At 48.5% G+C, this 26,892-nt stretch overlaps 1 long non-coding RNA gene across 1 annotated transcript in view; it reads right to left on the minus strand.

Moving 5' to 3' along the window:
• Nucleotides 1-19,026: 19,026 nt before the first annotated feature.
• The window catches only part of LOC112545097 (uncharacterized), a 93,880-nt gene continuing 86,014 nt past the window's right edge, over nt 19,027-26,892 (minus strand). The window contains exon 5 of the long non-coding RNA XR_012897925.2: nt 19,027-23,070. This is a non-coding gene — a long non-coding RNA (uncharacterized LOC112545097). The remainder of the gene's footprint in view (nt 23,071-26,892) is intronic.

Genomic DNA, 26,892 nt, shown 5'->3' on the forward strand with positions numbered 1-26,892 from the left:
CACAAAGTCCACATGGTGTTTCTGATCAGAGATTGTAAAACGCTTAAATTTTGCATAATCAATTGTGGGCAGAATCAGATTGCATCATGGTTGATGGTCAGGTCATGATCCCTCTGAGCATCATTACCCATATGCAGAATATGCAGCTGTGTAGGGAGCTCAACAATTCGGGGCACCACTGGGTCTTAAGGTCCACCCACACGCCTCTCCCTACCCCTGGTCTGTGGCTCTGCTTCCTCAAGACAGGAGCTGGTTAACTACAAGTGACACAGCCTGCCAGCCCTCTTAGCAGCACATTGAACCTGTGCAAGAGCCATTCCAGTGGTGATGAAGCCATTGAACAGGCACTTGCCAACCTAGATCTATTCTGTCAGTTTCTGGATTTACTGTGTTAGTCAACAGGTGCTTAGTTTAAAATTGTTTTAAAAACATTTCATTAGTGTGCTGCTGAAGACTATAAAATCACGTCTTAAAAATCATCACCCACCCCCAAATGCCATCAGGCACGGGGAACCGGTTTAACAGCATTATGTAGGGCCCCATAAATCCTAAGGACCACCCAGCATGTGTGAATTGGTACAAGGTGGGGAAGAATCATAGAAGACTAGAACTGGAAGGGACCTCAAGAGGTCATCGAGTCCAGTCCCCTGCCCTCATGGCAGGACCAAATACTGTCTAGACCATCCCTGAGAGACCACCATCCCTGAGAGACATTTATCTAACCTGCTCTTAAATATCTCCAGAGATGGAGATTCCACAACCTCCCTGGGCAATTTATTCCAGTGGTTGACCACTCTGACAGGAACTTTTTCCTAATGTCCAACCTAAACCTCCCTTGCTGCATTTCAAGCCCATTGCTTCTTGTTCTATCCTCAGAGGCAAGGAAGGACAAGTTTTCTCCCTCCTCCTTATGACACCCTTTTAAATACCTGAAAATGGCTATCACCTAGAAAACTTTATCACCTAGAAAAGTTAGATGCCTGCAAGTCACTAGGGCCTGATACACTAGGAGGTATCTGAACTTCTAGCTATCATCTTTGGAAAATCATGGGAGACAGGAGAGATTCCAGAAGACTGGAAAAGGGCAAATCTAGTGCCCATCTATAAAAAGGGAAACAAGAACAACCCAGGAAACTACAGACCAGTTAGTTTAACTTAGGTGCCAGGGAAGATAATGGAGCAAGTAATTAAGGAAATCATCTGCAAACACTTGGAAAGTGGCAAGGTGATAGGGAACAGCCAGCATGGATTTGTAAAGAACAAATCATGTCAAACCAATCTGGTAGCTTTCTTTAATAGGATAACGAGTCTTGTGGATAAGGGAGAAGCAGTGGATGTGGTATACCTAGACTTTAGTAAGGCGTTTGATACGGTCTCGCATGATGTTCTTATCAATAAGCTAGGTAAATACAACTTAGATGGGACTACTATAAGGTGGATTCATAACTGGCTGGATAACCATACTCAGGGCATGTCTACACTACCACCCTAGTTGGAACTAGGGTGGTAATGTAGGCAACCGGAGTTGCAAATGAAGCCCGGGATTTGAATTTCCCGGGCTTCATTTGCATTTCACTGGGCGCCGCCATTTTTAAATGTCCGCTAGTGCGGACTCCGTACCGCGCGGCTACACGTGGCACAGACTAGGTAGTTCGGACTAGGCTTCCTATTCCGAACTACCGTTACTCCTCGTGTCACTACTTCACCAAGCTGGGAGAGGTTGAAACCAAGCTGGGAGAGGTTGTGACAAATCTGCAGGATAGGGTCATAATTCAAAATGACCTGGACAAATTGGAGAAATGGTCTGAGGTAAATAGGATGAAGTTTACTAAGGACAAATGCAAAGTGCTCCACTTAGGAAGGAACAATCAGTTTCACACATACAGAATGGGAAGCGACTGTCTAGGAAGGAGTACAGCAGAAAGGGATCTAGGGGTTACAGTAAACCACAAGTTAAATATGAGTCAGCAGTGTGATGCTGTTGCAAAGAAAGCAAACATGATACTGGGATGCATTAACAGGTGTGTTGTGAGCAAGACACGAGAAGTCATTCTTCCGCTCTACTCTGCGCTGGTTAGGCCTCAATTGGAGTACAGGCAGTCCCCGGGTTACGTACAAGATAGGGACTGTAGGTTTGTTCTTAAGTTGAATTTGTATGTAAGTCGGAACTGGTACATATTGTACCCCAGGTGTCCCCGATTCAGCCGCTGCTGAAACTGACCAGCGGCTGACTACAGGAAGCCCGAGGCAGAGCTGGGGTGCTGCCAGGTTGGTCCCCGCAGCGCTGAGGCGTGGCGCTGCAGGGACCAACCCGGCATCGCCCCAGCTGCTCTGTCCCAGGCATCCAGATTCAGCCGCTGTTGAAACTGACCAGCAGTGGCTGAATCGGATACACCTGGGGCAGAGCAGCTGGAGCGCTGCTGGGTTGGTCTGGTAGCGCCAACCCTTGGCGCGGCAGGACCAACTCAGCAGCACCCCAGCTGCTCTTGGGGACGCCTGGGGCAGAGCAGCTGGGGTGCTGCCGGGTTGGTCCCGCAGCGCCGCTCCTCGGTGCTACTGGACCAAACCGGCAGCACCCCAGCTGCTCTGCCCCAGGTGTCCCCAAGTCAGCCGTTGCTGAAACTGACCAGCGGCTGACCACAGGATGCCCGAGGCAGAGCTGCTCTGCCCCGGACTTCCTGGAATCAGCCGCTGATCAGTTTCAGCAGCGGCTGAATCTGGACGCCTGGGACAGAGCAGCTGGGGCGCTGCCGGGTAGGTCCAGTAGCGCCGCACCTCAGAGCTGTGGGACCAACCCGGCAGCCCCCCAGCTGCTCTACCCCAGGCGTACTGATTCAGCCGCTACTGAAACTGACCAGCGGCGAGAAAAGTCTGGTCTGCTGGGGAGGGGGCGCATTAGCAATGGCCCACCCAGCAGACCAGGGAGACGCGGAGCGGCTTTTCTCGCCGCGGAGGACGTGGGCGGAGGGACCGCGGCGCATCTCGGCGGTCCCACCGCCCGCGTCCTCCACGGTGAGAAAAGCCTGGTCTACTGTGTACTGTGTCCAGTTCTGGGTGCCACATTTCAAGAAAGATGTGGAGAAATTGGAAAGGGTACAGAGAAGAGCGACAAGAATGATTAAAGGTTTAGAGAACATGACCTATGAAGCCAGGCTTCATGAACTGGGCTTGTTTAGTTTGGAAAAAAGAAGATTAAGGGGGGACATGACAGCGGTTTTCAAATATCTAAAAGGGTGTCAAAAGGAGGAAGGCGAAAATTTGTTCCTCTTGGTTTCTGAGGACAGGACAAGGAGTAATGGGCTTAAAGTGCAGCAGGGGAGGTTTAGATTGGACATTAGGAAAACATTCCTAACTGTCAGGGTGGTCAAATATTGGAATAAATTGCCAAGGGAGGTGATGGAATCTCCCTCTCTGGAGATATTTAAGAACAGGTTAGATAGACATCTGTCAGGGATGGTGTAGAGGGAGCTTGATCCTGCCTTGAGGGCGGGGGGCTGGAGTCGATGACCTCTCGAGGTCCCTTCCAGTCCTATTATTCTATGATTCTATGATTCTACTGGGGAGGGGGCGCATTAGCTGCGCCCCCCTCAGCAGACCAGGGAGACGCGGAGCGGCTTTTCTCACCGCAGAGGACATGGGCGGAGGGACCGCGGCGCGTCTCGGCGGTCCCACCGCCCGCGTCCTCCACGGTGAGAAAAGCTGCTCCGCATCTCCCTGGTCTGCTGGGGGGAAGCGCCCCCCGCACCGCCAGAGGCGGTGACAGTGGGGAAGGCACCCCACACTAGCTACGCCACCCCCCCTTTCGTAACTAGGGGTCCAACTTAAGTCGGATTGACATAACCCCGGGACTGCCTGTATTGTGTCCAGTTCTGGGCACCGCATTTCAAGAAAGATGTGGAAAAATTGGAGAGGGTCCAGAGAAGAGCAACGAGAATGATTAATGGTCTAGAGAACATGACCTATGAGGGAAGGCTGAAGGAATTGGGCTTGTTTAGTTTAGAAAAGAGAAGATTGAGGGGGGACATGAGAGCAGTTTTCAGGTATCTAAATGGGGGTCATAAGGAGGAGGGAGAAAACTTGTTCATCTTGGCCTCTGGGGATAGAACAAGAAGCAATGGGCTTAAACTGCAGCAAGGGAGGTTTAGGTTGGACATTAGGAAAAAGTTCCTACCTGTCAGGGTGGTCAAACACTGGAATAAATTGCCCAGGGAGGTTGTGAAATCTCCATCACTGGAGATATTTAAGAGTAGGTTAGATAAATGTCTATTAGGGATGGTCTAGACAGTATTTGGTCCTGCCATGAGGGCAGAGGACTGGACTCGATGACCTCTTGAGGTCCCTTCCAGTTCTAGTATTCTATGACCCCCTCAGTCTTCTCTTTTCTAAACTAAACAAGTCCAATTATTTCAGCCTTCCTTCATAGGTCATGTTCTCTAGACCTTTCATCATTCTTGCCACATTCTCTGCCACAGAAGTTAAACAAACTGGTCTGTAGTCTCCTGGGTTGTTTTTTTTTTCCTTTTTATAAATGGGCACTATATTTGCCCTTTTCCAGTCTTCTGGAATCTCCCCTGTCTGCCATGATTTTCCAAAGATGATAGCTAGAGGCTCAGATAGCTCCTCTGTCAGCTCCTTGAGTATTCTAGGATGCATTTCATCAGGCCCTGGGGACTTGCAGGCATCTAACATTTCTAGGTGATTTTTAACTTGTTCTTTTTTTATTTTATCTTCTAAACCGACCCCCTTCCCACTAGCATTCACTATGTTAGGCGTTCCTTCAGACTTCTCGGTGAAGACTGAAACAAAGAAGTCATTGAGCATCTCTGCCATTTCCAAGTTTCCTGTTACTGTTTCTCCTTCCTCACTGACCAGTGGGCCTACCCTGTCCTTGGTCTTCCTCTTGCTTCTAATGTATTTATAAAAAGTCTTCGTGTTTCCCTTTATTCCTGTAGCTAGTTTGAGCTCATTTTGTTCCTTTGCCTTTCTAATCTTGCCCCTGCCTTCCTGTGCTGTTTGCCTGTATTCATCCTTTGTAATTTGTCCTAGTTTCCATTTTTTATAGGACTCCTTTTTATTTTTAGATCATGCAAGATCTCTTGGTTAAGCCAAGCTGGTCTTTTGCCATATTTTCTATCTTTCCAACGCAGTGGAATAGCTTGCTTTTGGGCCCTTAACAATGTCCCTTTGAAAAACTGCCAACTCTCCTCAGTTGTTTTTCCCCTCAGTCTCGATTCCCATGGGACCTTACCTATCAGCTCTCTGCGCTTACCAAAATCCACCTTCCCGAAATCCATTGTCTCTATTTTGCTGTCTCCCTTCTACCCTTCCTTAGAATTGTGAACTCTATGATTTCATGATCACTGTCACCCATGCTGCCTTCCACTTTCAAATTCTCAGCCAGTTCCTCCCTATTTGTTAGGGTCAAATCTAGAACAGCTTCCCCCCAGTAGCTTTCTCAACCTTCTGAAATAAAAAATTGTCTCCATTGCAGTCCAAGAACTTATTGGATAGTCTGTGCCCTGCAGTGTTATTTTCCCAACATATATCTGGATAGTTGAAGTCCATCACCACCAAATCTTGGGTTTTGGATGATATTGTTAGTTGTTTAAAAAAAGCCTCATCCACTTCTTCCATCTGGGTAGGTGGCCTGTAGTAGACTCCTAGCATGACATCCCCCTTGTTTTTAATCCCCTTTAGCCTAACCCAGAGACTCTCCACACTTCCGTGTCCTATGTCTATCTCCACCTCACTCCAAGTGTGTACATTTTTAAAATATAAGGCAACACCTCCTCCCTTTTTTCCCTGTCTGTCCTTCCTGAGCAAGCTGTACCCTTCTATAGAAACATTCCAAAAGAGAAGAATGAGTAAATAGTTATCTTTTAAACTAACCCTGGATTCTGAAATTAAGGTGAGAAGATAGGAGAATTTGTCCTGCATGTCACACTGTATCACACTCTATACAAATTTGCTTGACAGCATCTTCAAATGCTGCACTATGTACTCCCAACTTTTATGCCTACTCACGGCTGTCGCTTTGTCTATTACTCAACATGGCACAGTGATACATTTTACTCAGTAAGGCTGTTGTGTAGGGTCAAGAAGCCCTCCATGCACTTTACAATTGGGTTTTTCATTTATTCTGGATTTACCTCAATGGTACAATCTTTTCTATGGAAAACTTTTATATTATTGTTAACATCAGCAACAGCAAATTTCTCAGAAAACCAAGCTCTTGCACTGCACTAGCCGGATGGGCTCGAAGAACTAGCTCTACTTCATGAAAAGTAACAAAATATACTTGATTTTATTGTAGAAAAGACAACTGCTATAACATTTATAGAAGAACCAAAAGGTCCTGTCTGCTCTTTATGGGGAAAACTAAAGTCTGTTTATAGCATGCAATTTATAAATCTGAGCTCTGCTCTTAATATAGTAACTCTTGTAATTTTTAGGTTAACTTTCAGGCAGGATATCTTTACCCATTTGACAGTTTGTGGATGCATGGATGCATACTAAGTTATGGAATGATAATGCAGTGTAAAACTCTTCAAAAACTGCATGTGCTGGAGAAAGGAGCTATTACTGCTAGAGGGAAAAGCCGAAAATCGATGTACCTGTCCTGCATTCCTGCCAATAGCCATGGATGGACCGAACCTCCATAAATGTATCTTTTTTTGAACCTTGTTAAAGTCCTGACCTTCACCACATCCTCACTGGCCCTGCTTCATGACGCCTTGAGACACAGAAAAGGGAGAAGTAAAACGTGATGCCAGTTAAAAAGGCTTCAGCAGCATGAGGCTTCTGAACTTTGTTTATATAACAGTCCTCATGATCACAATAAAATCTATTGTTTATAGAGACTGTTGCCAATTCCTCCCTCATCTCAGGCCAGGCCTCTATTCTCATAACCCATCAGATGTGTGAATCTCCTCCGAAGGCGAGTCCAGTGGCTACACTGGGCTAGGCAGCCAGTGAAAAGGCCAGCGTAACTGCCTCTCTTCCCTTCGCTGTGACCCCAAATGATTCCTAGAACCATTGCTCTCCTCTTAGAGGAGCAGCAGTGTATTTCTTAGGACAAGTGGTACCAGCAAGGGAATCAACTTCATCTTGTATGGGCTTCTTCACAATAGCGCTCTAGCAATGTGCAAACAATAGATTACAGATCTGTAAGAGAATTCTTGGATCAGAAAGCAGGAAAAGAGACAGTTACCCGTTTCTGTGACTGGTGTTCTTCGAGATGTATTGCTCATACAGATGATACCACACTGGGAGGGGATGCAAGTGCTTTGGAGATAGGGTCAGAATTCAAAATGATCTGAATAAACTGGAGAAATGGTCTGAGGTAAATAGCATGAAGATTAATAAGGGCAAATGCAAAGTGCTCCACTTAGAATCATAGAATCATAGAATAATAGGACTGGAAGGGACCTCGAGAGGTCATCGAGTCCAGCCCCCCGCCCTCAAGGCAGGACCAAGCTCCGTCTACACCATCCCTGACAGATGTCTATCTAACCTGTTCTTAAATATCTCCAGAGAGGGAGATTCCACCACCTCCCTGGGCAATTTATTCCAATATTTGACCACCCTGACAGGAAACTGATGAGGAAACTGACGATTGTTAGGAAGGAACAATCCATCTCACACATACAGAATGGGAAGCGACTGTGTAGGAAGGAGCCCTGCAGAAAGGGATCTAGGGCTTATAGTGGACCACAGCTAAATATGAGTCAACAGTGTGACGCTGTTGCAAAAAAAGCAAACATGATTCTAGGATACATTAACAGGTGTGTTGTGAGCAAGACACAACAAGTCATTCTTCCACTCTACTCTGCGCTGGTTAGGCCTCAGTTGGGAGTATTGTGTCCAGTTCTGGGCACCGCATTTCGAGAAAGATGTGGAGAAATTGGAGAGGGTCCAGAGAAGAGCAACAAAAATGATTAAAGGTCTAGAGAACACGTGTTATGAGGGAAAGCCAAAGGAACTGTGCTTGTTTAGTTTGGAAAAGAGAAGATTGAGAGGGGACATGAGAGCAGTTTTCAGGTATCTAAAAGGGTGTCACAAGGAGGGAGAAAAATTGTTCTCCTTGGCCTCTGATGATAGGACAAGAAGCAACAGGCTTAAATTACAGCAAAGGAGGTTTAGGTTGGTGTCACAGGGCGGATATGCCCAGCCCCCTCTAGTGCGGGGCATTAGGGCTTTCAGGCCCCTCAAAAGTGTGCTCTATCCCATGTGTGTTTCAGTCCCTAGAGCCCAGGGCCTCTCACTATGGCACTTCCCCTTGCGACAGTCCAGCCTGGCAGACACAATCACTCGGTCTTAAAAAGTTTAAGAAACATTGGTCTAGATGGTGGTTGATCCTGCCATGAGGGCCGGAGACTGGACTTGATGACCTCTCGAGGTCCCTATGTCCATTCACCACAGAGTACATGCTCGCCATGTGCACCAGTGCTGGAAGTTTTCTTCAGCAGTATTCATAAGGGATTGGCTTCAGTGCCTCCGGGAGTGGCATGCATATACAGTGCTATATAGGGTACTCCCCTCCCCCCTCAGTTCCTTCTTTCGGAAAAGTCCGACAGTGGGGAAGGAGGGCAGGGCATTGAATGTACACAAATAACATGTCTCAAAGAACATCAGTTACGGAGCCAGGTAACTATCACTTCTTCTTCGAGGGCTTGTTTGAAGAAGGTGAGACACCAACAGGAAAACACTCAGCGGGTGGTGTGCGTACAGCTGACGGTGCCAGCATGGAATGCGGTGTTGCCGGCACTCACTTTTTCGCTGCTGGCATCTTAGCCGGTGCCAGAGTGGCAGCTTGATCAACTGGCCTTGCTGTCCGGCTCTCTGAAGAGGGGTAAGCCCTCTGCTTGTGCTCTCAACTTTTATGGGAGCTGGCACTAGAGTTGTTAACTGCCCCCTTGGTAGTGTAGGGGCAGCAGTATCTGGTTTTGTGCTCGTCAGTTTCCTCATCAGGGATGTAGATCCTGAGGAAGTGTGAGACCTCTTCCTCACTGAGGGAGATTTTCCCTTGGCTTGTAGCTGGAATAGCCCTTTCACCAGCCTCTGCCCTTGGTGAACTATGCGGCTACGTCTACACTGGCATGATTTTCCAGAAATGCTTTTAACGAAAAAGTTTTCCGTTAAAAGCATTTTCGGAAAAGAGCGTCTAGATTGGCAGGATACTTTTCCGTAAAAGCCCTTTTTGCGGAGAAGTGTCCCTGACCAATCTAGACGCGCTTTTCTGCAAAAAAGCCCGGATCGCCATTTTCGCAATCGAGACTTTTTTGCGGAAAAGAAATCTCTGCTGTCTACACTGGCCCTTTTGCGCAAAAGTCTTTCGGAAAAAGACTTTTGCCCGAACGGGAGCAGCAAAGTATTTCCGCAAAAAGCACTGATTTCTTACAGTAGGAAGTCAGTGCTTTTGCAGGAATTCAAGCAGCCAGTATAGTCAGCTGGCAAGTTTTTCCGGAAAAGCGGTTGATTTTCCGGAAAAAACTGGCCAGTCTAGACACAGCCTGCATGAGGGGCGAGTTTGGAGTAGAGCTCGAGGGAGGTTTCAATGCTTCCTCCATTTGTAACATGCGGAGTTGTAGCTGTCTGGCTCTCCTTGTGTGCTTAGTCAATTTCCTGCAATGCTGATAGCACTCTGCATTGTGATTTTGCCCCAGGCAGCGGACACACTGAGGCTACGTCTAAACTACACCCCTCTGTCAGCAGAGGAATGTAAATTAGATGTATCGAAAGTGCAAATGAAGCCGGGATTGAAATATCCCGTGCTTCATTTGCATAATGGCAGCTGCCGCTTTTTTCAAAATGGGACTTTTCGAAAAAAAAGCAGCAGTTTAGACAGGGCATTTTCGACATGCCCTGTTTCGAAAGATCCTGTACTCCTTCTTAAGAAAGAAAAGGTTGAATAACATCGATAGTAACAAAAATAGTTGAAAAGGACTAAACAAAATAGGCTAAATAAAGAGAGATGAGTGTGCAAGGGCAACTGCTGAGCTATGACCGAAGCCAGTGGCAGTCAAAGAACTGAGGAGCCAGCTGGCCGTGCAAGCACATTACACACTACAGGCGTCCCGTGGGGGAGCCTAGCACATGCAACCCACTTGGGGGGCACTGCTACTAAGACTCTCTGACTGGTGGGTGCAGCAGCACTGGCGCACCTTAGGTGAAGCCCCCCTGGAGACACTCCTCAAAGAAGAACTTACTGTTCAGTGCATTTCCAGAAAATGTATGTGTAAATCAAGTAGCTCCAATTTACAGGGTAATAGCTCGCACAGAGGCTTTACACAACATAAGGGGACCATCAAGATTGTCTAGTCTGACCTCCTTCCAACACACGCCACAGGACTCACCTTGATTAATTCCTGTTTGAACTACAGCGTCTCTCATACGGCAAGAAGAGACTGACTATTCAGCATTAATCTGTACATTTCCTACAAAACTCCGTGTCTGACACTAGAAAGTCACACTCAAAAAACAGACTGCATAAAAGTTTGCAGATCCAAATTAAATAGTGTCTGGCAAATGTCCCATGGTAGAAATATGAACCTCCATATTCAGAGTGTCCCAGATCTTTACAAGAACCTTTGTACTGAAGAATTATGACGCTCACAGTAGGATTTTCTTACTAAATTATTATCTGTTAAACAAAATACATTTTAAAGAAACTTGGAGAGTAACCCATCAGTCTTTGCTCCGAACTTCCAGAGAACTTGAAAAGCAGCACTTTTCTCAGCATGACTTGGTTTAGGTGCATTTTAGCTAACACAGCAGACATACAGGAGGTCCTCTTACTTCGTGCATCTCTATACCAGCTGAAATAATTAACCCTTTCACTATGGCTACATCTACACTACATGGTTCTTGCACAAGAAGCCTTTTGAGCAAGAGTTTCTGCGCAAAAAATTATTGCGCAAGAGCACATCCACACCTTAAAGCACATTGCAAAAGCAATGTGCTTTTGTGCAAGACAGCATCCACATTGCATGGACGCTCTTGCTCAAGAACGCTCTGATGGCATTCTGTGTTTTTTCCCCATGGGCGTTTCTTGCGCAAGAAACCCCTCTGGAGTGTCCACACGTGCCTTTTTGTGCAACAGCTGTGGCGCAAAAGGGAGTTATGCCTCGTAAAAGGATGTTTACATATTCTGGAAAAAGCCCTCTGTTCTGCTGTTTTATTCTTGATTTCCTTGCGTAAAAGCGCATTTGAGGTATGAACGCTCCATGGGTTTTTGCGCAAAAACAGCTGATTTTGTGCGAAAACCTTGCAATTTAGATGTAGCCTATAAGAGAAATATACTGTGCAAGTCACCTATGTAATTACATACAAATTACATCTGTAAAGGTTCTGCACACGTGAGCAGTGTATAGAATACATTTCTGTTGGGTAACTACTTCTTGGCTGCATTATGTTCAACTGCTGCTAGAAATATCAAAACACATTAAAGGTCTAACTAAGACAATGTGTTTCAGAAGAATTTGCTTTCTTTGGAGCACAGAAGTCCCCATAAAAAGGCATGCTCTGTAATACGCTGCTCTATCCAATGATCAGCACACACTCCTCAGCATGTCCTGGAATAAACCCTGCTTTCTTCTAACCCAAACTGGTTTGGATTCCTTCTGTGCATGCAAAGAAAGTTTCTGAAAAGTTTCTAAAGCTATATGTAGTTAACCAGCTCATTGACTTGTATTGTTCCCTTGTGCAGATGCTTCAGACTTTCAGTGAGTTTGCGTATCCTCTGACAAAAACCTTTAATCCCTTCACTGCACCCTTTTTTGTATTCTTAAAACCCAGACTATCTTTGTTCTACTAAAATGACAAGGAGTCCTGTAGCACCTTATAGATTAACAGATGTATTGGAGCATAAGCTTTCGTGGGCAAAGACCCACTTTGTCAGATGCACGTGGACTCCTTGTCGCTTTTGCAGATCCAGACTAACACGGCTACCCCTCTGATACTTTGTTCTACTAGTCTGTTCAGTTTTACGAAAAATCAGTGTTTTGCTTCAGGTTCTGCCTCTCAAACTGGCCTACCGAAAATGCTGTCATTCAGATGAGCCAGTGAAACCCATGCCCAGGAGTTGCACACATGCATTTCTGTGATTCAAAACTGATCTCAGAGGGTCACCTTCTTGATCCTGGGGCTTCCAAATGAGATCCTACCAACCTCAGCAGGAGTATGTCATCACTAGAAAAGTATTTCAAAATAACTAAATTTGACTTAACTCCTGATTTTACAAAATCAAAATAGCATGTTCTAGGGGTGTAAAAGAGTAGTTGATTAGTATTCTTCTGCTCTACTCTGTGCTGATTAGACCTCAAATGGAGTATTGTGTCCCGTTCGGGGCACCACATTTCAGGAAAGATCTGGAGAAATTGGAGAAGGTCCAGAGAAGAGCAACAAGAATGAGTAAGGTCTAGAAAACATGAGCTATGAGGAAAGACTGAAAGAATTGGGCTTGTTTAGTTTAGAAAAGAGAAGATAGAGGGGACATGATAGCAGCTTTCAAGTATCAAAAAGAGTGTTACAAGGAGGGAGAAAAATTATTCTCCTTGGCCTCTGAGACTAGAAGAAGAAGCAATGGGATTACATTGCAGCAAGGGAGGTTTAGGTTGGACATTAGGAAAAACTTCCTACCTCTCAGAGTGGTTAAACACTGGAATAAATTGCCCAGGGAGGTTGTGGACTCTCCATCACTGGAGATATTTAAGAGCAGGTTGGGTAGTGATAGAAATGGAGCCGTGTTAGTCTGGGGTAGCTGAAGCAAAATGCAGGACAATGTAGCACTTTAAAGACTAACAAGATGGTTTATTAGATGATGAGCTTTTGTGGGCCAGACCCACCACAAAATCTCATCATCTAATAAACCATCTTGTTAGTCTTTAAAGTGCTACATTGTCCTGCATTTTGCTTCAGGTTGGGTAGACATCCATTTGGGATGGTCTAGACAGTGCTGGATCCTGCTGTGAGGGCAGGGGACTGGACTTGATGACTCTTGAGGTCCCTTCAAGTTCTATTGACTATTGGGTAGCCGAGTCGATGACTCGCATTCTTCCCGCCTTGCTGCCTCTGTGTTAGGGTTGTTCTGTCCCCACACTGCTGCCTCTCACATGTAGGTATCAACTTCCCTTCCGGCTGGGAGGGGTACTTGACCTCCTGCCCCCTCTCTGCTCCAGGACATGTTCTCACTTCACCCCTTCCCCCAAGCCTGAGCCCCACTCTGCCTCCTCTCACTCCCCTTCCACCTCTTCCCTCAAGACTTCCTGTCCCCCTTGTCCCTTCCTGCCCAGGGCAGTCCTTAGGGCCCTATGCAGTACAATTCAAGCCATGCTCCTATGCCTGATGTGATTGTATAACCTTCAGGAATGCACTACCGAAACATTTTAAAGTAAATTGTAAACTAAGGTCCTCTAGACTGGCACAGCACATTCCAAAACTGACAGGGTATACCTGGGTTGGCAACTGCCTGTGAAATGGCTTCGTTACCACTGGAATGGCTCTTGCACAGGTTCAGTGTGCTGCTAAGAGGGCTGCCAGGCTGTGTCACTTGTAAGTTAACCAGCTCCTCTCCGGAGGAACAGAGCCACAGAGCAGGGATAGGGAGAGACAGTGGGAGGGCATTAAGACCCAGTGATGCACCAAATTTTCAGGTGCCCTATGCAACTGCCTATGGGTAATGACGACCCTGTTCCTGCCCCCTCTACGAAGCATGCCCCATCCTCACTCATCTGACTCCCTCCCAGACTTTCCCAAATGCCACAAACCAGCTGTTTCTGGCACTCCAGTAACACTGGAAGGGTAGAGGAGGAGTAGGTCAATGGGACCACAGGTGTGCGAGAGGTGCAGGGTGGAGACAGCAGAGCTTGGTGCCTGTGGATGCTCCAGCCCCCAAACACCTACAGAGTCAGAGCCTCAGCGATCACAACTGTTATCATTTTCACTTGGTGTTACAGCACTTGTACATTCTGCCTTTACTAACTCAGTGCCATTTTCCCCAGGCCTTTGAGATTTCTTTCTTATAAACGATCGTAAGAAGACAGTGGATTCCTTCGGTATCTTTCCAAAGAAGTGTAACCCTTCTGCCGGGTAGGCCTGGCAGTAACCAGGGCTGGGTTCAGTATCTTGGGGGCCATCACACACAGAACCGGCTCGAGCCCCCATCCAGCAATCTGGGAAATTCACACACCCCTGGGCGCCTCTGAGAGGCAATGCTTCCCCACTCGCATTGAAACATTGAATGAAACAGAGAGAGAAGTCATACAGCATTAACTTGGGGGAAACACCACAAACAGAGATCATAACCCAAACATGAGCCAAGCCCCCCCCAGCCAAGAATCGCCTGAAGTCCAAAGAGTCCGACACCCCAAAAGTCTCTGTCCCTGGTCCATGCCACCCAGAGTCCCAAAGTTCACCCGCAGGTTTTCACCTCCCAACCTGGGTAGAAATGGGGATGGGGAGATAGATAGGGGCACCTTATACGAAACTCCGCCACGCTCCACCAGCTGTCTCGTCCCACGCCTCTGGACGCTCCGCGCCTCGCCTGCTGCCGCTCCACGCCACGCCATGCCGCTGATGGCCGCTCCTCGCCTGCCACTGCTCCACGCCACGCCACGCCGCTGATGGCCGCTCCTCGCCTGCCACTGCTCCACGCCACGCCACGCCGCTGATGGCCGCTCCTCGCCTGCCACTGCTCCACGCCACGCCACGCCGCTGATGGCCGCTCCTCGCCTGCCACTGCTCCATGCCACGCCACGCCGCTGATGGCCGCTCCTCGCCTGCCACTGCTCCATGCCACGCCACGCCGGTGGTGGCCGCTCCTCGCCTGCCACCGCTCCACACCACACCGCTGGTGGCCGCTCCTTGCCTGCCACCGCTCCACGCCATGCCGCTGGTGGCCGCCACTTCACTGGCTGCAGTAGGCCTGGCTCTCAGCCAAACCAGTGATTTCAGCTCTCAGTGATTTCAACTCTTTAGCCACCAGCTGGACTGGCAAATGAATCCAACTTTCACTGGACTAGCAAAAGAAAAGTCTCCTCAGGGAGTCTGCTTTAGATCTGTCCTTAAAACAAAGGGGGAAAGGTGCAGGCTGGGCCAGTCTTACAGCTCACACCTGGCAGGTATGAAGCAGGCTGACTCAAGTCCTTTAACCCATTCCCCCAGCTCTGTTCACTCAACTGTGGAAGGGGAGAGGCTTGTTCTTCCGAGACCTCTTACCATGATGGTGGTGTCTCTCCTGCAAGCACTGGTGGCATGTTTTACAGTTCCCACGTTTAGGGGTAGCATGATTAGTGACCCTCACAACAGTCCCAAATTATACACAATTCTCCACATTGCATTCCAACACTGACCCTCCATCAGCCCTGGCTGAATGGGATTTCCATAGCCACACCTCGGATTCTCTCCTGAGCAGTATTTACATCTCAACAGTTAACAGTTAATTACCTTGCAGAGCTAAACAACTGTAGTGGACACACCCACCCCTCCTTTTAGCTGGCTGACAGCAAGCAGCAGTTCAGCCCCTGCTTACAGAAGTACGAACTAATAGTTTAGCATAGCTCATTTGCATAATTCACCAGCCCGGAACATTTCCTAGCACTGCTTGGTCTGGGCTGCAATACAACAAATTCATCAAGGGTGGATCAATTTTCTGATTGTGCACCGGCTGCATTCTGTGTATTATTGATTTCAGTGAGAACTCATATGGCAGAAACAGTTAAGAGAATATTTACAGGACACTGAGTTCTACAGCAAACCAGGAATGAGTCAACCTATATGACCCATTTATCTATAACCCGTGAGTGAACTCCTGATTTTCTACGATGATTTCTCTCTTAACTATGGTACTATAATATAATGCTACGGAACACGTCTCACTGATAGGAAAGAGTTTCTCTCTCTTGCTACACTTTCTGAATCAGGCAAACCAGTCAAAACAAAACATCTAGTTCCTGACTCAGACTCTACTGTATATGAAACAAGAACTGAGTGTGGTCTCTCATTCAATACTGTTCTGACCTTTCAGTTAACAGCTATTTGACCAAATACCCTAAGTCCCTTTATTCACGTATGATATTAAGGTTACATTTTAAATCTCATCACAAAATTGTTGATTATATAGGTTTAAGAATGAGGCCTTCACACAAGTTTACACAAAAATAGAATATACTCATCTCAATATTATCGTTTTCCAGACATTCTTTTACTTATCTGGAGAAGATAAATCTTGTAGTGGATAATGTAGACTATAACTCATACTCAAAGTACCATTTATGGTGTTTAAAGAAATCTCTTGCACTCACATTTAAGGCTAAATTAGTTAACTCTTCTAATTCTTTTGTATAGAAGCTTCATAGGTGAAAAACAGGTACTTATTGTAACAAGAACCAAGGAAGCAGTACATATAAGTGTCTGTAGGGTGGAGAACCTCCTTTGCCTCCAGAACATTAACAATTAACAAAGATATATATTTTTGGAACAAAAAATGAGCTATTTTTCTCATTCCCTCCTCAACAGTTTTATGACATATCCCCGGTGCATTTTATTCTCATCTCCCTGTCTCTTTTTCACTTATAGATTCTGCTTCCATATGTAACTGAAAAATTCACAGGAAGAAATATAAAGTCATCTTCAGGGAGACAGAGGGATGAGAATATTAGTGAGTCTTTTCTGTGGCTGGAGGGAAAGGCCAAACTAACAGAAAGTGTTTCCTACATCACTAAGGAGGACCTTGGTGGTTAGGATAACATGCCCAGTTTCATTAAAATATACTTTGTATTTCAGGTCTCGTGAACTGACAGTCCTGGGGGGAAAAGAAAGTTTATCAAAAGGGTTAAATTTTGAAATATGAGCACTGAATTTGCACCAATACATTTCTGCATGAATAAAACTGCAGTGTACATGCAAACCCTGGACATAAAAAGGATGTGTAAAACTGCAAGGATAAATTCAGACGCTGGGTTAAGGCATCACTGGGAATTTGGCTATATGGTTTTCTGAGAATGTGCCATGTATATGACTCCTAAACCTCATACACAAGGGTAGGTTTTGAAGTAACTTTTTCTCATAAAAACTTATTTTCTTCAAGTGTATTATGGCTATACTGGAACATGCCATCAAGGTCTCAGCACATTTAAACATCAAAAATCAAATAAACTAGTGAAAGCAGCATCACATTAGTCTGGGTGAAGAAATCTGTCAAGCTCTGTAGCAGACCACCACGCACTAAGGCAGGGGTGGGGAACTAAGTCTCAGAGGCTGGATCTGACACCCGAGGCTCAGGGCTCCTCCACCAGAATTGGGCAGCCCAAACCGGTGCTCCAGCCTCCCCAAGCCCTACAAGGTTGGCGCACACAAAATGGACTAGCCTGGGCCGTGCTAGGCTCTGGTGTGCAAGGGGAATGTCTTTCTCCTTCTCAGTTGGGGGCCACGGCAGTGTAGGTTGGGTTGTTTTAGTTTTGCTTCTCACTTGGGTGCGGTCCCCGATGGATTTTTCTGGGGGGCAGCTGCCCCAACCCAAACATGGTTCCCCACCCCTGCACTAAGGGAACTGGTGCAGTAGGTCACTTGACTTTGACACTGCTTTTGCAAACAATGGCAGACAAGTGTGTCTTTTTATTACTTCTTCATCCAGTTCTGTTCATCAGCCTGGCATCTAGTTAGAACGTGTCTCAGGAACACACAAAATATTATGGGGCTGGACAAGATTTCTTTTCCTTTTTGGATTTCACAATTTCAATATTACAAAAAGACACAGGAATAATATTAAGATAACAAATTGGACTGACAAGTTCGGCTTTTCCCTTTTACATGCTGTTACAGTGGTCCTGTGCCTGGTTTTGATTTTATCCAGTGAGTGAGCTGATTCAAGAATAACACTCTGCCCTACTTCAGACTGAAGCTATCAGCACTGTTCTACCACACTCGCAAGAAGTGAATTCAACCCAGATTTAAAACTAACAAATAAAGCTGCAGCTAAGGAGACGTACAAGGCTAAATGTCCATTCACAAAACTCGTAGGCAAGGTAAAACAAAGGCACTGTAACTCATCAGACCTCAGTTGCAAGGACACAGATGTAAATGCAAAAATCAACCTTCTTCCCTGGTTAGCTATGTACAGAAACGGGTTGTGCCCACGAAAGCTCACGACACCAGCTACATGTTTTGTTCGTCTCTACGGCGCTGCAAGACTATTTGTTGTTTTTTAAGTTTTTCCTACGTACAAAGTATGTTTTGCGACCATTCTGATTTCGCAGAAAAACAGTTAGCTCCTATCAAAACCATTGCAGAACTTCTGAGCACTAGAAAAGTTTGCTAACTTTAATACAGAAACAGGGGTCTGTACCTGGTTCAAGGCTACTCATAATGCTTTTTCAGATGTTCCAGTAGAAAGACTTTATATGACCAGTTCCTATCAAAGCAATACAAGTGTCACCACAAGAACAGCCTCACACTCCTCCAGTGAAATAGGAACATAAGGCCAAACCCTCACGGACTCAGACGGCAGTTCACCTGAATACAGACTGAGTGACGATTACGGCCTTTGACCTGTGGTCTTTTCTGTGGGAAATCACTTTTCTTTTGGAAAAGAACAAACCAAACTGGACTGGCTTAGTCTTGGCTTTAGGGGAAGCAGTTTCTGTACCTTTTATTAAGCACTTTGCATTACCATTTCCTTAAGGATTTTACAGCAATTTTATATTGATACCTGTAGTAGGGCAGCTGCTTCACTATGGCTGCAAGGGGGTAAAACTGGCTGGAGGGAGCCTGCATAGAGGCCTGGCCAATTAGGGAGAGGCTTCTAAAAAGCCAATGGCTCAGCCCGGGCCATAAGGAGCGGCTCGGCAGAGCAAAGGGCCTGTGTGACAGAGCAGTGCTGAGCAGGGTACGGGTAGCTATGGAGCAGTGGTTCTCAAAGTGGGGTCCGTGGACGACGCCTTGCAGGTGGGCCACAGCTAAGGCTTAACCCCCTCTTAAACCTCCCGCAGCGGGGAGCCCGCACTGCTGCTCCAGCCCCCTCCCCCTCCCCTCCCCCGCGAGGCTGGAGTGCCAGCACCAGCTTCCTGCAGGGGGAGCAAGCCCCGAGTCTCACTGTGCGATCCGGCGCATGGGGTAGCAGTGCGCCCCCTCCCTTCCCCACCTGGGGGAACAGCGGCACAGACACACTGCTCCCATTGGCCAGCTTCAGCTAGCTGCTCAGGCAAGCGCAGACTAAGAACTGCTGCTAAGCCCAGAAGGGGGTGAGCGGCCGGAGTGCTGGGCAGGGTTCCTTCTAAGATAGTCTCCATGAGCGTTGTCTTGTGCTCCAGCACTGAGGTCATGTGTCACCATGGCACCCACTCGTGGCGCTGTTCCCTGAGAGCGCACAGACCCCAGCTCCCCCGCCCCCCACTAGGACCCTGAGCCCTGCTCCCAGGCAGCACCCCCCCACCTCGTGGGGAGGCGGTGAGACCTGCCCCCCCGCCCGGGGCAGCCTCTGTGCAGAGCAGGGGCTGCCCGGAGCTGTTCCCTACAAGGCTGGTTGTGAGCAGAGGAAAGTGGCTGCCAGTGTCCAAGGTTTGCAGGGAGTGGGCCAGTGACATATGCGGAGTCAGAGGGGGAGCTGGCAGGGGGCTCAGACCGAGAGGGCAGTGAGGCAGGGGAAGGTGGGTACGCGGGGCCCCAGCCCCAGGATCAGCTGCACTGCATCCTCACTCCAGCTCCAGCAGCTGTCTGCCACACACCTCGCCCAGGGAGTAGGGCAGCCACCATGTGGCCCTGGATGACGCTCCAACTCAGGGGAAGGGCTGGAGCTGGCCCAATCCCTGGCAGCCGCCACCCACCATGCAGCTCGCCCCAAGAGCACCTGGGCAGCCACCACACAGCCCTGGCCCCAGCATATGGGGCAGCCGTCCCGCACGTGGCCCTGCCCCAGCAGCAACTGGGCAGCCACCATAGGAGAACATAAGAACGGCCGTACTAGGTCAGACCAAAGGTCTATCTAGCCCAGTATCCTGTCTGCCGACAGTGGCCAGCACCAGGTGCCCCAGAGGGGGTGGACCGAAGACAATGATCTAGCGATTTGTCTCCTGCCATCCCTCTCCAGCCTCTGACAAACGGAAGCCAGGGGCACTATTCCTTACCCCCTGGCTAATAGCCTTTTATGGACCTAACCTCCATGAATTCATCTAGATCAGCGGTGTCCAAACTTTTTTCAAAGAGGGCCAGATTTGAAGAAGTGAACATGCGTGAGGGCCGACCATTTTGCCTGACATTCTTTGAACCATTAAAATTAAACGCAAATTAACTATTTTATGCAAAGTTTATTGCAAACGGCATACTTTTCATTTCGTCACATGGATGACAAATCTAAACAGGTGTTAAATCACTCTGCCTTTCATATCTGAAGGCCAGATGAAAAAAAAATCCAGGAAGCTGAAATATATGTCAGGAACATTGTAAAGTACATTACATATTATTGGTAATAAAGGTTGTCTGTCAACTTTTAAGTTCAAAAAATATGAACAGGAACATAACACCAAGTATACATGTTGTGTCCAAATATATTTATAACTGATTTAGACCAACTGACATTAACTGAGATTTTACAGTGTATTCATCTCAATACATATGGATTCGTTGGGGGCCATAAAAGATAGATATTGACAAATTACCTGTGGGGCCGTATTAAACCGGAACACGGGCTGCAATTGGCCTGCGGGCCGGACTTTGGACATGCCTGATCTAGATTTTTTTTAAACTCTGTAATAGTCCTAGCCTTCCACAGCCTCCCCCAGCAAGGAGTTCCACAGGTTGACTGTGTGCTGTATGAAAAAGAACTTTATTTTATTAGTTTGAAACCTGCTACCCATTAATTTCACTTGGTCTCTTCTAGTTCTCATATTATGAGAACAAGTAAATAACTTTTCTTTATTCACCTTCTCCCCACCACTCATGATTTTATAGACCTCTATCATATCCCCCCTCAGGCTCCTCTTTTCTAAACTGAAAAGTCCCAGTCTCTTTAGCCTCTCCTCATATGGGACCCTTAATCATTTTAGTTGCCCTTTTCTGAACCTTTTTTAATGCCAAAATGTCTTTGAGGTGAGGAGATCGCATCTTTATGCAGTATTCAAGATGTGGGCGTACCATAGTTTTATACAGGGGCAGTAAGATATTCTGGGTCTTATTTTCTATCCCTTTCTTAATAATTCCTAACATCCCATTTGCCTTTTTGACCGCCGCTGCACACTGCGTGGATGTTTTCAGAGAACTATCGACGATAACTTCAAGATCTCTTTCCTGATCAGTCGTAGCCAAATTAGCCCCCATCATACTGTACGTACAGTTGGGGTTTACTTTACACTTATCCACAATAAATTTCATTTGCATTTTGTTGCCCAATTACTCAGTTTCGTGAGATGTTTTTGGAGTCCCTCACAGTCTGTTTCTGTCTTGACTATCTTAAACATACATTGGTATCATCCACAAACTTAACCACCTCACTGCTTACCCCGTCTCTAGATCATTTATGAATAAGTTGAACAGGATTGGTCCCAGGACTAACCCTTGGGGGACACCACTAGTTACCCCTCTCCAATCTGAAAATTTACCATTTATTCCTACCCTTTGTTTCCTGTCTTTTAACCAGTTCTCAATCCAAGAAAGGACCTTCCCTCTTCTCCCATGGCCGTGGAATTTACACAAGAGCCTTTGGTGAGGAACCTTGTCAAAGGCTTTCTGGAAATCTAAGTATACTATGTCTACTGGATCCCCCTTGTCTCCATGTTTGTTAAACCCTGCAAAGAATTATAATAGCTTAGTAAGACAGGATTTCCCATTACTGAAACCATGTTGACTTTTGCCCAACGAACTATGTTCTTCTACATGTCTGACAATTTTATTCTTTATTCCTGTTTCAACTAATTTGCCCGGTACTGACGTTAGACTTACCGGTCGGTAATTGCCAGGATCGCCTCTAGAGCCCTTTTTAAATATTGGCGTTATGTTACCTGTCTTCCAGTCCTTGGGCACAGAAGCTGATTTAAAGGATAGGTTACAAACCACAGTTAATAGTTCCGCAGTTTCCCATTTGAGTCCTTTTAGAACCCTTGGATGAATGCCATCCGGTCCCGGTGATTGGTTAACATTAAGTTTTTCTGTTTGTTCCAAAACCTCCTCTAATGACACTTCAATCCGGGACAGTTCCTCAGATTCATCACCCACAAAGGACGGTGCAGATTTGGGAATCTCCCTAACGTCCTCAGCCGTGAAGACTGAAGCAAAGAAATCATTTAGTTTCTCCGCAATGGCTTTATTGTCCTTGATTGCTCCTTTTATAGCTCGATCTAGGGGACCCACAAGTTTTTGAGCAGGCTTCCTGCTTCTAATGTACTTACACATTTTTCTTTTTGAGTTTTTGGAAAGCTGTTGCTCAAAATCTTTTTTGGCTTTTCTTATTACAAAGAAAAGCCTGGCCCCTCACTCTCCCACCAAACCCACCACCACCAGCTCCCCTTCCAGGAAGGGGAGTGCTGCCATGCGGCTCTGCTGAGGAGGTGGGTGGGATTCAAGTTCTTTGTGTGGAGCCATGCGGGTGCGCACCTAGCGGGAATTTCGGTGGTAGGCCCTGCTGAAGGGCAGTATCCTGAGAAAGGCACCATGGAACTGGATTGACGCAGGTCCAGAGCTTAAGGGTAGAGAAAGTGCGGTGAGGACAGGCAAGCCGCCAGCCAGGGAAGGGCACTGTGCTAAGGCCTGAGCAGATTCGCAGAGCGAGCAGCAGGAGGTACCACAATGATGAGACTCAACCCTGTTACAATAACTACTCTTAGGGGCTCTACAACTGGAGCACTGAGTGTGCCTAACACCCATCAAAAGGAACAGTACCTCTCTGTCATCCAATGTCATTGGCACCTAAGGACGTGTTTTGTAATCTGACAATTCATTTTTTCTGAGGCTGAAGAATGGAGATTTTTGCTGTAGCAGTATTTGGCTGGACTGTGCATGCGTGGCGGTGTCTCGCGGCGTTGACATGCTTTTGTGAGGTGGCGCAGTCCGGCTCCTGCCAGTTCCTTGAAGCTGCCTAGGAATCTGGAAGACACAAGGAAAACAAAGACTCCAAAGCAGGGAGGAGGGGGGTAGCGGAGCACCCACAATGCCCAACAATAAAACCCCGGGCATGGACGGGCTGACCGTGGAGTTCTACTGCGTGTTCTGGGGTGTCCGCGGCCCAGACCTCGTTACCGTCTGGGTCGAGTCCTTGGAAAGCGGGGTCCTCTCTCTTGTTGCTAAAGAGGGGGGACCTCCGCGACCTACGGAACTGGCATCCCGTCTCGCTCCTCAGCACAGACTACAAAGTTGCAGCGAAGGCCATCTTGCTGCGACTGTGGTCCGTGCTGGCGGACATGATCCATCCCGACCAGACCTACACCGTCCCGGGCCATAGCATCTTTGATAATTTGTATTTGGTCCGGGATCTCTTGGAGCTTGGGGGTAGGGACGGCTTGTCGTTCGCTCTCCTGTCCCTGGACCAGGAGAAGGCATTAGACAGGTTGGATCACGGGTATCTCCTGGGCCCCGTTTTGTGGGTTTTCTCTGGGTGCTGTACACCCTTGCAGAGTGTTTGGTCAGGCTCAACTGGAACCTGACCAAGCCAGTCAGCTTCGGGCGGGGGGTACGTCGGGGTATCTGCTGTCAGGCCAGTTGTACGCTCTGGCGATCGAGCCCTTCCTCTGTCTCCTCCGTAGGAGGTTGACGGGGTTGGTGCTTCGGGAGCCGGAGCTGCGGCTGGTCCTGTCGGCGTACACCGACGACGTGCTCCTCGTGGTCCAGGATCCAGACGACCTGGAGCGGTTGGAGGCTTGCCAAGCCGTCTACTCGGCAGCCTCCTCCACCCGGGTCAACTGTGTCAAGAGCTCTGGCCTGGTGGTCAGGGACAGGTGGCAGGCAGGCTCCCACCCACGCTTCAGGCCATCAGGTGGAGCGTGGGTCCACTGCTCTATCTGGGCATCTATTTATCCGCCACGCATCCCTCTCTGCTGGAGAACTGGCAGGGTTTGGAGACCAGGGTGGCTGAGCGGCTGTGGAGATGGACAGGACTGCTCCGGTGTCTCTCCCTCCGTGGGAGGGCGCTGGTGCTAAATCAGCTGGTCCTGTCCATGCTCTGGCACCGGACCAACATCCTGTGCCCGGCCCTGGAGGTCCTGGCCAAGCTCCAGAGGGCAGCTTTGGAGTTCCTTTGGCCAGGACTGCACTGGGTCTCTGCAGGGGTCCTGTCTCTCCCCTTGGAGGAGGGGGGCCAGGGCCAGGTCTGCGTGCGCAGCCTGGTCCGGACCTTCCACCTCCAGGCCCTGAAGAGACTCCTCTTTAGTGCAGGTAGTCCGGCATGGGACACGTGGCGCGCGCCTTCCTCCGCCGCCTCCGAGGGCTCCGATACGACCGGCAGCTCTTTTTTATCCACCCGTGGGGCCTTCCGCGAGACCTCTGAGAGCTGCCAGAATTCTACCAGGACCTCCGCCAGACCCGGAAGCTGTTTTTGGTGACCAGGTCCATTGTGGCCTCCGAGGGAGCAGACCTCCCCGCGGAGCCCCTGCTCCACAATCCAGCCTTGTGTGTGCTGGTGGCGGAGTCTCCCTCGGTGCGCCGGAGGTTGATCCTGGCAGAAACCACCAAGGTTGGAGACCTTCTGGACTACGACAGGGGGGATTGGGTGGATCCCCGGGCACTCGCTCAGCATATGGGGCTCTCCACCCCCCCAAATCCCCCTGCGCCTACTCCAGGAGATGAAGGCGGCCTTGCCACGGCCCGCTCTCAACTTCCTGCAGCAGTCCATGCGAGAGGGTACGCCCCACCGCTCACCTCCTGCAAACCCTCCATCCCTTTTTATCGGGCCCCTGTTCTGCGGGCCTCCTCCCCCCCCCCCCGGCCTTCCCATCCCTGGATCCCCAGCTGGCTGCAAAAGCTGCAGACGGTCTGTTTTCGAACTGTGCCTAGGGAACATGTGTACACGCTCGTGCTGCACACTCAGCATTTACCCACCCTCGTGTCCCGCCCCGATACCAAGTGGCGGGACCACCTAAGACCCGTTGAGGGTGGGGAACCCCGATGGGCCAGCATCTACTCCACCTTAATCCCGTGGCCCACTGGGCACATTAGTTGGCGGCTCCTTCACGGAGCCGTGAGCATGGATGTGTACCTGGCGCAGTGCACCCCAATCCCGGATACCTACCCCTTTTGGGCGTGAAGGAAAACCTGGTGCACGTCTACCTTGAATGCACTAGGTTGCAGCCCCTATTCCGGCTCCTCTAGAACCTTTTATTGAGGTACTGGCTGCGGTTCTTTTCCCCACACCTTTTCATTTAGGCACACCCTATCCATGGCCCCACAAAGTCGTGGGACCTCCTTGTCAACCTCCTCTTGGCCTTAGCTAAAACGGCCATTTATAACACCAAGGAGAGGATGGCGAGGGGGGGTTCCCTGCGACTGTGGGGCCTATTTTCGTTCCTCCCTAGTATCACATATCCGGGCAGAGTTCCTCTGGGCGGCGTCTGCTGGTTCCCTTGACAGCTTTGAGGAGCAGTGGGCGCTGTCCAGTGTTCTCTGCTCAGTATCCCCATCCAGTTCCCATGTTTTGACCCTGTGACCTGCATCCCCTGTCCAAAGTATTCCTTTGAGCCCCAGGTCCAGTCGTCCCTCCTGCAAGGCTGGGGGAGGGGCTTTTAGAAGTGGGCAGGTTTCAAATAGTGCCCCACTACACCCTTCTTATAAATGGGCACTAGATTTGCCCTTTTCCAGTCCTCTGGAATCTCTCCTGTCTCCCATGATTTTCCAAAGATGATAGCTAGAGGCTCAGATACCTTCTCTATCAGCTCCTTGAGTATTCTAGGATGCATTTCATCAGGCCCTGGTGACTTGCAGAATAGTAATAGAGATGTAGCCGTGTTAGTCTGGTGTAGCTGAAACAAAATACAGGACTATGTAGCACTTTAAAGACTAACAAGATGGTTTATTAGGTGATGAGCTTTCGTGGGCCAGACCCACCTTCTTAGTGGGTCTGGCCCACGAAAGCTCATCACCTAATAAACCATCTTGTTAGTCTTTAAAGTGCTACATAGTCCTGTATTTTGGTGACTTGCAGGCATCTAACTTTTCTAGGTGATTTTTAACTTGGTCTTTTTTTATTGTATCTTCTAAACCCGTGGTCCCCAACATGGCGCCCGCGGGGGCATTTCAATGTGCCCGCCAGGTGCTCGGGGCTGGCCTGGCCCCGGGCACATGGCGCACGGGCGCTTGCGGGGGGAGCGCGCTTGGCGGAGGGAGCGCCAGGCGCGCGGCACTTGGCGGGGGGGGGGGGGGAGTGCCGGCCCCGGGCGTGCAGCACTCGGCGGGGGGGGGGAGCGCCGGCCCCGGGCGCGCGGCACTCGGCAGGGCCCCGCCCCCGGGCGCGCAGCTATGGGGGGGCCCCGCCCCCGGGCGCGCAAGTGTCCCCGCCCCCTGGCGCCCGGCGGGCAAACAGCCACGCCCCCTGGTGCCCGACAACCTCAAAAGGTTGGGGACCACTGTTCTAAACCTACCCCCTTCCCACTAGCATTCACTATGTTAGGCATTCCTTCAGACTTCTCGGTGAAGATCGAAACAAAGAAGTCATTAAGCATCTCTGCCATTTCCAAGTTTCCCGTTACTGTTTTTCCCTCCTCACTGAGCAGTGGGCCTACTCTTGCTTCTAATGTATTTATGAAAAGTCTTCGTGTTTCCCTTTATTCCCGTAGCTAGTTTGAGCTCATTTTGCTCCTTCGCCTTTCTAATCTTGCCCCTGCCTTCCTGTGCTGTTCGCCTATATTCATTCTTTTGTAATATGTCCTACCTTCCATTTTTTATAGGACTCCTTTTTTATTTTTAGATCATGCGAGATCT

This window comes from Pelodiscus sinensis, chromosome 27, assembly GCF_052426305.1.
Source record: "Pelodiscus sinensis isolate ZL-2025 chromosome 27, ASM5242630v1, whole genome shotgun sequence".
Classification (NCBI taxonomy): Eukaryota; Metazoa; Chordata; order Testudines; family Trionychidae; genus Pelodiscus; species Pelodiscus sinensis.